At 34.4% G+C, this 13,509-nt stretch overlaps 1 protein-coding gene and 1 long non-coding RNA gene across 7 annotated transcripts in view; one reads left to right on the plus strand and one right to left on the minus strand.

Moving 5' to 3' along the window:
• Window positions 1-13,509, minus strand: part of LOC105210126 (PH and SEC7 domain-containing protein) — a 53,819-nt gene that overhangs the window by 20,376 nt on the left and 19,934 nt on the right. The gene's annotated exons all lie outside the window — the stretch shown is intronic.
• Window positions 4,035-5,921, plus strand: LOC128919958 (uncharacterized). The gene is made up of 2 exons (XR_008470071.1): window positions 4,035-4,217; window positions 4,298-5,921. It is a non-coding gene; the product is annotated as an uncharacterized LOC128919958 (long non-coding RNA).

Below are 13,509 nucleotides of genomic sequence, written 5' to 3' on the forward strand. Positions count from 1 at the left end.
AAACTATGCGAAACAACTAATGAAAGCGATAATTGAAATTTAAGCACAATATTGCAATACTGATGGCTGATACTTACTATACGAAGCAGCAATTGTGTGCGCAAATATTTATTTTCAACAGATTAAAATTTTATTAATAACTCGCTATTCTCACACATATTTTTTTGTAAATGCGGCGAAGGATATGTCTGTTGCGTGTGTGACGAAGCGGAACTACAAACTATATTCCAATAAAACATAATTCAATCGGAAACTCCAAAGTGAAGGGTCGCAGCAAAATAGCGAAGAGCGCATAAGCCACAGATTTTTTTACATATACATGTTGCTGCAGTTGTGCTGTGGTTGATTAAATGAATGAAGGTTGCAGCGGAAAACTGCATATGACAGAAATAGGTTACTGTTATTAGTGGGTGTTGTGTCGGTGTAGAATAAATGAGGTTAGCAGCAGAGTTGCCACTAGACAAACAGTTTGCAGGATTGGTATAGCATTTTTTCAAAACTCTTAAATTTAAATTAATTAATCATAAAAATACATATATATATTATATAAAATATAAATAATAATTATTATTTTATACATATTTATTTAAGGGGTTAGGTGGGTTTCAAAATTTGGAAACAAAATTTTTGTTTTATTAAATAGTACAATATGTTTAAAATATTATCCACAACTAACAAATCGATCCGAGTTTGCGGTTATTCATTTTGGATGAAAAATAATGAGTTATGCTGTCCACGATGATATCTTTTTTGAATTTTTAATATGCTGAATTGTTTAAATTAAATATATGACTATATATATTAAAAAAAAAAATTAAAAATACCCACATTTTCAACCTCTGAAATCCACTTAAGCCCTTAATGCAAACGATGTAGAGTATTGTTTAGAGTACAGCATCAAAAAGAATTTGACTTAAAACTGATAGGATCTTCCCTTCGTTGAATAACAACAAGTTGTCTAAGCAAGGAAGAATAAAAGTACAGTCCCGTATTAATTTATTCATAATATCAACAAATCTAACTATGAATCACCCAGAGCAATTGCGTTTATTTCCGAAATCGATTACATACAAATTAATTAGTTCGCAAATATAAAATTGCCATCAATCAAAATGAACAGTTAAGATAATTTATTGTAAGTACAGTCGTAAACGTTTTTAGCGCATTTGCTAAATTGATTTATTTGCTAAAATAAATCGTGTTAATTAATTATAATTGCAAATTTATGTTATCGGATTCTGAACTGCGTGTGTACTATAATTATGACTCTAAATGACTACAATCATATCAATAGTGCGTGGCAACTCTGGCGAGCACTATCAATGCAATGAGTGGGAGAGCGAATTATGAGCGCGAGGGAAATTTCATATCCGCAACGACTTTCCGAAGGCAGTAGATACTATGTACAAACATATGTATGTACGAACCGTCTCCGCTATTTTTCGCAACACTTAACCAAGTCGGAATCGAATACACAGTCCTTAATGTGCGCAACTACGTATCCCATGGCGACACAGCGCGAAAAAGCAGCTGATGAAAATTTGAACGAAATGAAACCACGCCGACACGAACCCACACATTCATTGGGGAATATCATGCAGCGCTGCAGCAACACCCACACACACGAATACATATGTATGTACATGCATGTGTTTGCTCATTAACACTTCCACTTCCACAAAACCGCAAAGCCCAATGTGACCCAGTGGGAATTAACACGAGGTGGCTCAAAAAAAAATAAAAACAACGCTTGACTAAGCAATCGCGCGAAGAAAGGAGTGTGAGAGTGTGAGTGCGAGCACGAGAGCCGCACCTATTTTGCACCTATTTCCACAATTCTTTCAATTCTTGCACCTGATTATAACTGTGTCGCGGCCCACCGCTACGTCAGAAAACAGCTGTGGCGACTCCCGCCGGCTCTCTTGCAACCTTCATGTGTGTGACATGGACTGACTGACTGCCTACGACTGAACTATTGTCGGCAACGGAGCGGAACCGATATTAGCACCGACCAGGTAGCAAGCCCCTGCCAACTTGCCGATTAGGACAAGCGCGTATGTATTTAGCGTTTGCGCGTAGGAAATTGGTTTTGTTATTTGATTTTAATTAAAACTAAATAGCGAAGAAAACATAAAAATAAATTTGAACAAAAACAAAAAATACCGTCAGTGCATTTTATAGCATGTACAGTGAAGGCAAAAGAAAATGGCAATAAACAAGATGAGAATTTTAATTGAATATTGCATTGGTCAGCGGATATTCATACTCGTACATATCTGCTCAGGTGTGTTTATAGCTTGGGTCATGATTATGGCTATGTATATATAAAATTGTCTAATTACAAACAAACAATTCATGGAAGATTTCAAATTTACCAAAGCCTTTAAAAGTTTTCGAATCACCACTATTTTTTAACCCTCTACAAGATATCGGATGGATACTGTTGCTCAAAAAGAAGATAGATGACTAAAATCAAGCGGAACCGAACAATATTTTCATTTTTAGAAGTGGATGTTATTAGTTCTCTACAGTGAGTTATTTTTTAAACTCTTTGTTTTTTTTTCAAATATGGGCATTTCCGCCATGTCGAACGTGACAATCGTACACCTTTCAACTAAAAAAAAAATATGAACTAAAATGTTTTTTAATTTTGACAGTAAGATTTTTTAATAGCCCTTCATTAGCTCTACATTTAGTGTTAAGGTTGATTTTGGAACGGTTTACATTTTCAAGATAATTGCAAAAAAACCAAGGCATTCGCATGAGACAAAAAATTGAAGTCGTTTTTGGGGACAACGATTAAAACGGCGATTTCAGCGAATTGTGAGGCAATATTGAAATGTTTTTGACTGAAGAGCGTTGTGAATGGTTAAAGGCATCCATTGGTATGAATTTTACCCAAAAATAATTTATAGTTTTTTTTAATTAAATATTTACCACATTCGCACGGGACATTTTTTTCCATCATAATATTTATGTTGATTTTGTTGTTATAATACGGAATTATATAACAACAAGTCCAATAAAATGGCTTAAAAAAGTAGTAAATGTATTTATTTATTTATTTTAACTAATATCCAACTAGAAACACAACAAAAATTCTGTAGTATGAAATGAAAATAGTATTATGAATGTGAAAAACAGTTTTGTTTTTAGAAAATGCTGTCCTCGGGTATTCAAATTTTTGGATTTCGTTATCTGCTAGACTTTTCTTTTGATAACTGCTCCCATTCCATCGTCGGCTCCTTGCAAAAAAAAATTCTATCCTAATGAAGAGTATTTTGTTTATATTTTGTATATAAAATCAACCAGACTGAGAGCAGTTACCTTAAAAAAATAAATATTTTAGATTTATTTAGGATTTTTTAATTTTAGTTAATAAAAGAAAATTATATATCATGCGCTAACTTGTCAGATTTAAAAGCAAACGATTTTCTCCTGACAAACTTATTAAAATGAGCACTCTTATTTTGATTTGTAAGCCTATAATTTTCGCCAAAATCTATTTGAATAGCTATTTCAGTGGAATTTAAAGTGCGGTTTTTGCTCATATGTAAATAATTAATGTAAATGTATCTGTTTACATACTTAAGTAAATTTTATAAGACAAAAAATAATTTTCAATTTTTAAATTCCACACCTATGATGTTGCACGTGACCAATTTTAAGTAGTTACCAAAACCACAAATCTTCTGATTTTTAAACAAGGTTTTTTTATTTTAATTGTATAAAAATTTACGGTTTATACCCAAAATTTGGCGAGCTTGCTGATTATATTTGCGATGCAGTGGGAACAAGTTTTTTTTTTTTTGATATCGCACGGGACATTAAAATATAGAATAATAAGAGAGCAAAAACTTACAGTTATTTGCAATCGCATGCATTCTTATGTATTTTATTTTGCTCTTTGTACCCTTATAAAGGTTTTACACAAAGCAAAAAATTATACATGATATGTAGTGCGTTTCTGTAACTTTTCGTTATAATATCGAAAGAAATATCACTTTTGCGTAACGAAAGGTTTATAGCGAACAATTTTTTTGAAGTGTTTCTGTAACTCAGAAAAGTCACCTTTCGTTATGGTTGTGGTGAGTCGTTATCAATGTTATAGAAAATGTGCTATAACTAAAATGAATGCATAAACGTCTGTCAATGTACACGAATATATTTGTTTTGTTTACTGCAAAAAAGTTTTGTTTACTCTTATTTTTTTATTCGTAAGTACAAATAATATTTTATATACTATATATATATATTTTGAATGTATAAATTTAGTATCAATGGTATAATTTCTTAGTGAATCAAATTATGATAGCTGCTGCATTATTTGCCTTATTGGAGGACCAACGGAATATGTTACGCGTTCATCGGCGACATCTGAGGGATACAACTGACCCATTTCATTTGCCGGAAGCTCGCTTTGAAGAGCTATTCCGTTTTAAAAAAGATCCCGCAATAGCCTTGTTACAAGAGCTAAGTCCTCATATGAAAAGTGGCGAAAGGCGTGCGTTTGTCCCAAAATCATTAAGAATGAGTGCAGCACTTCATTACTATGCGACAGGATCATATTTGAGAGACGTTGGCCAAGATTTTGTGTGCTCATTAAGCAAGACAGTTGTGTGTCGTGCAGTAAAAGAAGTCACAAACATCATTGAAGGAAAATTAATGTGTAAATACATTAAATTTCCAACATCTTTAGAGGAACAAAACAAAATAAAACAAACGTAAGAAAATCATTATATAGGTACATAAAAAATATTGTGTATGTACATATGTGTTTATATTTTTACAGATTTTTTTCATCTACAGGTTTATTCCATATATATATATATACATACATGCATATGTTTATATATAATATACTGAACGAACCTTTTTCCACTGCTCAACGGTTTTACATGCTCCTCCGCATGCATTCAATTCCGCTGTGAGAGTTGCCCAAACAGCATTAGCAGCTTTGCCGCTGTTTGGGCCACCAAATTGTCCGTTATCAACATTTCTATGATTTTTCAATAAATCTAGAAATTTTTGTTTTTGTTGTTTGGTACCTTTTCCACTTCTTACTTTTTTCTGTTAATAATATAAACAATATAAACATAAACAAACTGTTTAGTCCAAACAAATACTCCTCTGCATTGCTCTCCAAAAAGTAATGGATAGGTAATGCAGAGGAGATAAACCGCCCCAACTTCACCTATCACTGATCACCCTTTACACAACAACATAGAGAAAAACAAGGAGTGAACAAGTGCACAACACGAACATACAAAAAAGCCGCGCTTTTAAGTAAAGTGAACGAAAGACACAATTTAAGGTGAAAAATAAATCACTAAGAATAACATAAACCCAAACGCAAACTCAAACACATACTTCAAGTGAAAGAAGAGAAATTCCCAAAAACACAAAACCCAATCCAACATAAATAAAGAAGAAGGAAAACATTCAACACAGAGGAGTCTAAACATAACACAACTCAGGAAGGAGGAATTCACACAGAACACAAAACATCACAAAGAGAAACCACAGGTCAATATAAATTTTGATACACTAACAATAAATTATAACTAATTACACTTAGAACAATTAACCCATATTGTTAATACACACTTACTCAATATATACGAATTTATAACGTTTAAACACAAACAACTCTTTTCTTCAAACGGATCGGCCTCAACGTCATCTTAACTCGACACAAACCATCAACATTTTTCCAGCTACCTCGCTCATCTTTATTTTGGCGCAAAATATCACTGCAATTTTTTTAATGATATAATAACGAATATCATAACGAAAGAAATAACGAAAATGCTTTTCACCAGACTTACAGAAACACTACACTTCGTTATACTAGTGAATTCGATATATCGTTCGTTATTATGCATAACGAAAAGTTACAGAAACGCACTAATGTTTCTTTAACAATTTTGACGAAAAAACAAATGCAGTAGAAAAATCGAAATGAGAAAAATAGCTCCTATGCGACTTGGCTTTCGTATATCTCGTAATTGGTTATGAATTAATTTAATATAAATAAATTTAAATATTTTCCTATGAAAATATGCAAAAACTTTGTAATTCTAATAATGTTTAATATTTTGTCTGTGGTGGCCCTTCTGGCGGAAATGCCCATATGCTATATGATGATTGGTTTTTGTTAACTCGTTTGCGAATCGATAATTTCACTTACAAACAAATATAACTACGCAATTATTAAGTTAAATATCAGAACCTTTCTCTATGCAAAATATATATTTCTTTACTTGGTTAATGTTTAAAGTAAGTATTCTTTCCTTGAAATGAATTACACACAATTCCAATTACAATATTATTGAGGTCAATTAACTAAACAATAATATGAATTATTTATAATTATGTACATACAATATATATTCGTTTAATTTTATATTTGTCAGCTACAAAACCACAACAAGGGAGTCTGAGTCACCCACACAACCAATGCCGCTTACGTAGGTTTCTGTACGAGTATGGAATGATGCCTTTACAAATTGAACGCACTGTTGGACAAATCTAACTAAACGAGAGTATAACAACTGGAGATGTCCGCTGGATGAGTTCTCATATTTTTTATGTGTATCAGTATTTGTAATAATACACCGAATGTCACCAAAATAACAAACGACATGGGGCATTTATTGTTTAACCCATTGTTGTTATTGCTGTTGTTGTTGCATTGTAAAGAAAACACTTTAATTTAGACAATGCTTGACTCAAGGTCGACAAGGGTGCACTGATTGAAATTCATCACTGACCCTTCACAACACGCGCACAAACAATACGCGTATCGTCAACACACAAAATATACTAACAACAACACAAACGAAAACACAAATCTCAACATAAACATGATTTGTCACTCGCTTATACGCTGACTGGCTGACTGCTTCCCTACGTGGTTCACACGGTTGAATGACAATGAGTGAACAACACCCCTGTGCCAAAAACACACCGGCAGCAGCAGAAAGCAACTACTTGAGGAGAGGGAGTTCAGATCAAATGCGGTGGTGATAAGTATTGGCATACGTACATACATATGTATTTATGTATGTATTGTGTATTTGTGCGCGCATAAGTAAAGTGATGTTTGTGGAGGCCTTTAATTGAAGTGGTTGAATTGAATTTGTTTTCGAGCGTAGTAATCAGCCAACACATGTGTTGTTTATGGCAAAATAACTACAATAACAACAACAACAAAATCAAAATGTACTCATTGCGCAATGGCTTCCTCGTACAAAATGCATGCATCAGTGTTGCTATATACATGCATATGTACGAATATTAAGATGAAAAAACAAAAATTTAAATATTTTAGGCACTTCATTACTCAAGTGCGTGCGTATGTATGTATGCGTGCAAACGCACCGAAAATTATTGACAATAATAAACGTAACGACCGTTGTAATTCAATAAAAATGTATAAATGTCGGTAAAGTGACGAAAGAGAGCGAACAAATAAGGTGCGCGAACCTTTTAAGTGACGGAGGCACAGAGTTCGTAAGTGGCGTAGGTGGGCGGTGGCAGAAATAAATTGAAACAGCTGTTGTGCAGAAAGTGAAAATACTCGCGTTTGCAACAATATATAAAGGGAATTAAGGAAGTGGAAAACATAATTTTTGGATTAAATATAATTTTTCATTAAGAGAACGAATGTGTTATTAAAAAAGGCTTAAAAGCGGGTACATTTATATTGAATTGTGAATGCTTCGAATGAATATATATTAATGCTTTCCTCAAAATTTTTAATGGCTTCATTTATTTTTAGAAAGAGTTTTGTGACTTAAAAAAAAAACTCTAAACATAATTATGAGAATCTATTACATCTCGGAAACACAAGTAATTTGTCCAACGACTCAACGAGTATTATTTATCTGCTCTTTGAAGCCTAACAATAAGTTATAAAATCTTAATTCTAATTAAAACTATACAAGCTCAACCAAGTGATTGAGTTGTTTTGGTGAAACGTTGCTCTTCAGTGTGCTGGCATATCTCTTCTTTTTAGACGTGATTGATCGCAGGAATGTACTAAGGCATTAGCCAATGGGTTTGGGTGATCACGGAGTTTAGATATATATTTCAATCTGCTGTTCTCTACTTCTTTCCTTACCATGAGAATACCAAGATCTTTATGGATATTTTCATTGCGCATGTACCATGGTGAGCACGTGATTGATCTAAGCATTTTCGATTGGAACCTTTGTATTATATCAATATTAGTTGCACAGGTCATACCCCACAGTTGAATGCCATACATCCAAATCGGCTTTATGACCGTATTGTATAAAAGCACTTTGTTGTCTAAGCTAAGTTTAGAGCTTTTATTTAAAAGCCAATTTAAATTTGCAGCTCTTATCTTCATGCACGTTATTTTACTAGATATATGTTTGCTCCACGTAAGCCTTATATCTAGGTGAATACCAAGATAGGTAACTTCATTCGCTTGAGGCGCTAGAATATTGTTCATTTTTATTGCCGGGCACATTTTTGGTCTTAGCGAAAATGTAACGTGCTTACACTTTTGTTCATTCATATTTATACGCCAAATGGCTAGCCATTCTTCGACAAAAATCAAATGCTCTTCTAATACTCTTGATGCTATAATTGGGCATTTGTTTCGGGTCACTAAAGCTGTGTCATCCGCAAAAATTGATGTCAAAACATTACTAGCTGTTGGAAGGTCTGCTGTATATATTATGTATAGAGTTGGTCCTAAAACACTGCCCTGCGGTACACCAGCTCTTATTGGTCGTTCATCAGATATGAAGTCTCCTACTTTGACAGTAAACTTTCTATTTTTTAAATAAGACTCCAAGATATGCATTTCGAGTGGTAAGCTTTTTTTAATCTTATATAAAAGCCCGTCATGCCACACTTTATCGAACGCCTGAGCCACATCTAGAAATATAGCAGAACAGTACTCTCTATGCTCGAACGCCCTTCTGATTTCGTTAGTAATTCTATTTACTTGTTCTACAGTGCTATGGTTTGCACGAAAACCAAATTGGTGCGTTGGTATTACATTATTTTCATGGAGGAAAGGAGATATCTTTGATAGTAACACCTTTTCAAATATTTTAGAAAGAAAGGGTAGAAGACTGATTGGTCTGTATGAAGACGGCTGTGTCAAGTCTTTACCTGGTTTGTCTATCATGATGATCTGCGACTTTTTCCATGAAATTGGATAGTACCCGAAACTGAGAATAGCGTTAAAGAGCAAGGAGAGCACTGTTAAGGCAACATTCAGCTCTTTTATGATATTAATAATTTCAGAAGATGACGTTTGAATAGACTCAAGCGACTCGTTAGTGCTATTGGAGATGATTGGCAGCTTATACTAGCGAGTAGTATGATCAGCAAACTTCGAGACGTGCCGACTGTTAACATTAATTATTGGGAAACCGATATCAGAAGACATGAGTAAGCGCAAAACCCGATTCTTTGTCGTTTCGTAAGTTTGGCGGAAAATGGAGCAGTATATAAAACCAGACGATTGTAATTACTTCTGATAGTAAAAATTGTGAACTAAAAGGAAATCTAAAAGGAATCTGAGTCACGTAAGCAGAGAAATTCATGTCATCGTTTTTCTGCATTATTGTATATGTTTCATCATATGATCAAAGGATCATCAGTTAGATAGCTAGCCATAATAAAGATTACTCACAAGAATAGATAAAATTTCCATTGTCAATGAATATTTCCAGAAAAAACTTGAAATGCATGGATTTAACTTTATATCTATGTACATATATTATGAATGGCTTGTAGAGTTTAAATTTTAATGCATTAAACTCAATGAAACAATATTCAAATGGATCGGCTGATGAGAACAGTCAAGTACAAGTTTTATTGAATGTACCTTTCATGGTGAATAACCGCTGCAGAGTTGCATTTTGACGAACAAACAGTTATTTTGTTGAAACAAACTCCCTGAAAAGATTCAAACTCCGGTAAACAAGGGCGAGAGTCGGACTTATTCATATAAGCACAAAATAAAACAACATTTCACTATTTTAATGCTATAAAATGATACTAAAATCTAAAAATAGTATCTACTAATTGACCTCATTAGAAGCATGTCTCTCGCTTTAGACCCCCACAGATAAGGTCTTTAATTGCATGTGCGAATCACTTAGAGTCCTCAAAACAATACGACAACATACTCTAGAAGAAAAAGTGCTGACCCATATTTACTTGTGTAGACTGAAATGCATTCACGTATAATCAAATGATATTTCACTCTCGCTATCAATGAAAGTGGTTACAAATATGTATGCACACATGCCCATGAATGTCCTTATTCCTATTAAAGGTAATAATATTACGTTATTATTACAGAGAAGGATATTAAAAAAGCAAAGCGCATTTTTATTTTATTAACCGCCACCACTTTGTTATAGCTGCATTTGCAACCGCAATAAACTATGTACATATATACATATGTATATACAGGTATGTGCTTTCATAATTTGATCCTAATGACCTCAATTCGTGGCTGCATTTATTGAAAATCAATGTTATAGGCGCCAACAAACGCCGGCAATTGCACTAATCTCTCTACATATAAATAAAGGGTGATTTTTTAAGAGCTTGATAACTTTTTAAAAAAAAAAAACGCATAAAATTTGCAAAATCTCATCGGTTCTTTATTTGAAACGTTAGATTGGTTCATGACATTTACTTTTTGAAGATAATTTCATTTAAATGTTGACCGCGGCTGCGTCTTAGGTGGTCCATTCGGAAAGTCCAATTTTGGGCAACTTTTTCGAGCATTTCGGCCGGAATAGCCCGAATTTCTTCGGAAATGTTGTCTTCCAAAGCTGGAATAGTTGCTGGCTTATTTCTGTAGACTTTAGACTTGACGTAGCCCCACAAAAAATAGTCTAAAGGCGTTAAATCGCATGATCTTGGTGGCCAACTTACGGGTCCATTTCTTGAGATGAATTGTTCTCCGAAGTTTTCCCTCAAAATGGCCATAGAATCGCGAGCTGTGTGGCATGTAGCGCCATCTTGTTGAAACCACATGTCAACCAAGTTCAGTTCTTCCATTTTTGGCAACAAAAAGTTTGTTAGCATCGAACGATAGCGATCGCCATTCACCGTAACGTTGCGTCCAACAGCATCTTTGAAAAAATACGGTCCAATGATTCCACCAGCGTACAAACCACACCAAACAGTGCATTTTTCGGGATGCATGGGCAGTTCTTGAACGGCTTCTGGTTGCTCTTCACCCCAAATGCGGCAATTTTGCTTATTTACGTAGCCATTCAACCAGAAATGAGCCTCATCGCTGAACAAAATTTGTCGATAAAAAAGCGGATTTCACATTTCGAACCGAACACTGATTTTGGTAATAAAATTCAATGATTTGCAAGCGTTGCTCGTTAGTAAGTCTATTCATGATGAAATGTCAAAGCATACTGAGCATCTTTCTCTTTGACACCATGTCTGAAATCCCACGTGATCTGTCAAATACTAATGCATGAAAATCCTAACCTCAAAAAAATCACCCGTTATATATGTACCTACATAGGAGTGTGCGTCCATGTGAGTGGCGGCGTTGGAGTGCATGTCTTGACTGCAACCACCACGATGAGTAAAATGCACAAAACAAAAAAGACACAGAAAGCGACAAGCGAAGAGCAATGCATAAATAGCTGAGCAATGAGTTCAACCACCTGCAACCAACAGCTTTTGCTTTATAACGCAACTGCTTCATTTACATACACACAAATGCATGTACTATTTGGCCTACTCAGCGCATGCATGCGACAGAGTTCTTGAGCGTTGGCGCCATTGGCTGCGACGTGTAACGTCCATTAAGTGGAGAATGCGAATAACTGCGCGTAAGCATCGGAGAAGCGCGTTTTGGCATGATGGTGATATCTAGTTATTGCAATCACCAACACAAAAATAACAACATTTAAACCATGTTTTACAAAGTAAAACTTCTGAAGTGCGGGTGGGGAGTAAAAGTCACTACTGCAGGCGTTGACAAGTGAAAGCAAGTGACCTCAGGGCCAAAAGACGCGTGACAGTGGCAGCAGTCTTGCCATTTCGGGATTGATATACATATGTATACATTTAGTAAATACAAAACTGCACGAAAAATTCTTTAATCGAACGAATGTAGTTGTGGTACTATCAAGAACAAAGTTTTCAAATAACTTTTGATGAATGAAACTTGGAACACATGTTCCATGGGACCGTGAGAGGGTTGCTTTAGAAAATTAGCAAAATCGGTCCACTGCCACGCCCACAAAATGGCGAAAACCAAAAACACATAAAGTGTCATAACTAAGCCATAAATAAAGTTATAATAGTAAAATTTGGAATAAAGGATCGCACCAGGAAGGGGCATATTTGGATGTAATTTTTTTGGGGAAGTGGGCGTGGTCCCGCCCGCAAATTATTTATATATATCGCAAACCAATGAAGCTATATAAACCAAACTTTCTGCAGTCGTTTTTTTAGCCACTTCCTAATACAGTCCAAAAATGAAAGAAATCGGATGATAACCACGCCCACCTCCCATACAAAAGTTAGGTTGAAAATTACGAAAAGTGGGTTAACTCACCAACGAAAAACGTCAGAAACACTAAATTTCACATAAGAAATGGCAGATGGAAGCTGCACTCAGATTTTTTTACAAAATGGAAAATGGGCGTGGCGTCGCCCACTTATGGGTCAAAAACCATATCTCAGAAACTACTCGACCGATTTCAATGAAACTTGATTTGTAATAGTTTCCTTACCTCCCAATAATATGTTTTGAAAATTGTCCAAATCGGATCACAACCACGCCTACTTCCTATATACCAGAACTTAGAAGATGATCTGAATCGTTTACTTTACAATATATAAAGTAAGCACTAGTGAAGATATCGGTGCAAAACTTTGCACAAATACTGTATTTATAGTGTGGCAGCCCATTTCTAAAAATCACCGAAATCGGACCATAGGTTTTCAAAGCCCCATATATCGAACATGAGGACCTCGGTGCTTCTAACCTAATATTAGGGTTTCCAACTTTCAATGGACTTTATACAATATATATGACGAATATGTAGGTCAAATTGTGTATTATATAATATTAATTAAGTTAAATAAATAAATTGCGAGAGTATAAAATGTTCGGTTACACCCGAACTTAGCCCTTCCTTACTTGTTATAATCTATAAATCTGGCTTCTACGTTGATTCCGAAGTCGACTCATCTGTCAAATGAAATCAGATAAGATCAAGATCAGGATCATTTTATAGTTGATTTCGTATATACATATTAAGAAAAGTTATTACAGAAAAATGTTATCCAAATTCACCGAAGTGAACGGAATGCATTATTATGATATTACTTCTTCAAACAAAATATTTAAACTATCTTCTCGAAATAGTTTTAGCAGAAAATCTAAACTCCTGTTGTGTCACGAAACTAATCTCTACCTTTTTTTCAACAATTTTACAAAAAAAAACTTTAATCATGAGTTCTGATATT

This window comes from Zeugodacus cucurbitae, chromosome 2 (genome assembly GCF_028554725.1).
Source record: "Zeugodacus cucurbitae isolate PBARC_wt_2022May chromosome 2, idZeuCucr1.2, whole genome shotgun sequence".
Lineage (NCBI taxonomy): Eukaryota > Metazoa > Arthropoda > Insecta > Diptera > Tephritidae > Zeugodacus > Zeugodacus cucurbitae.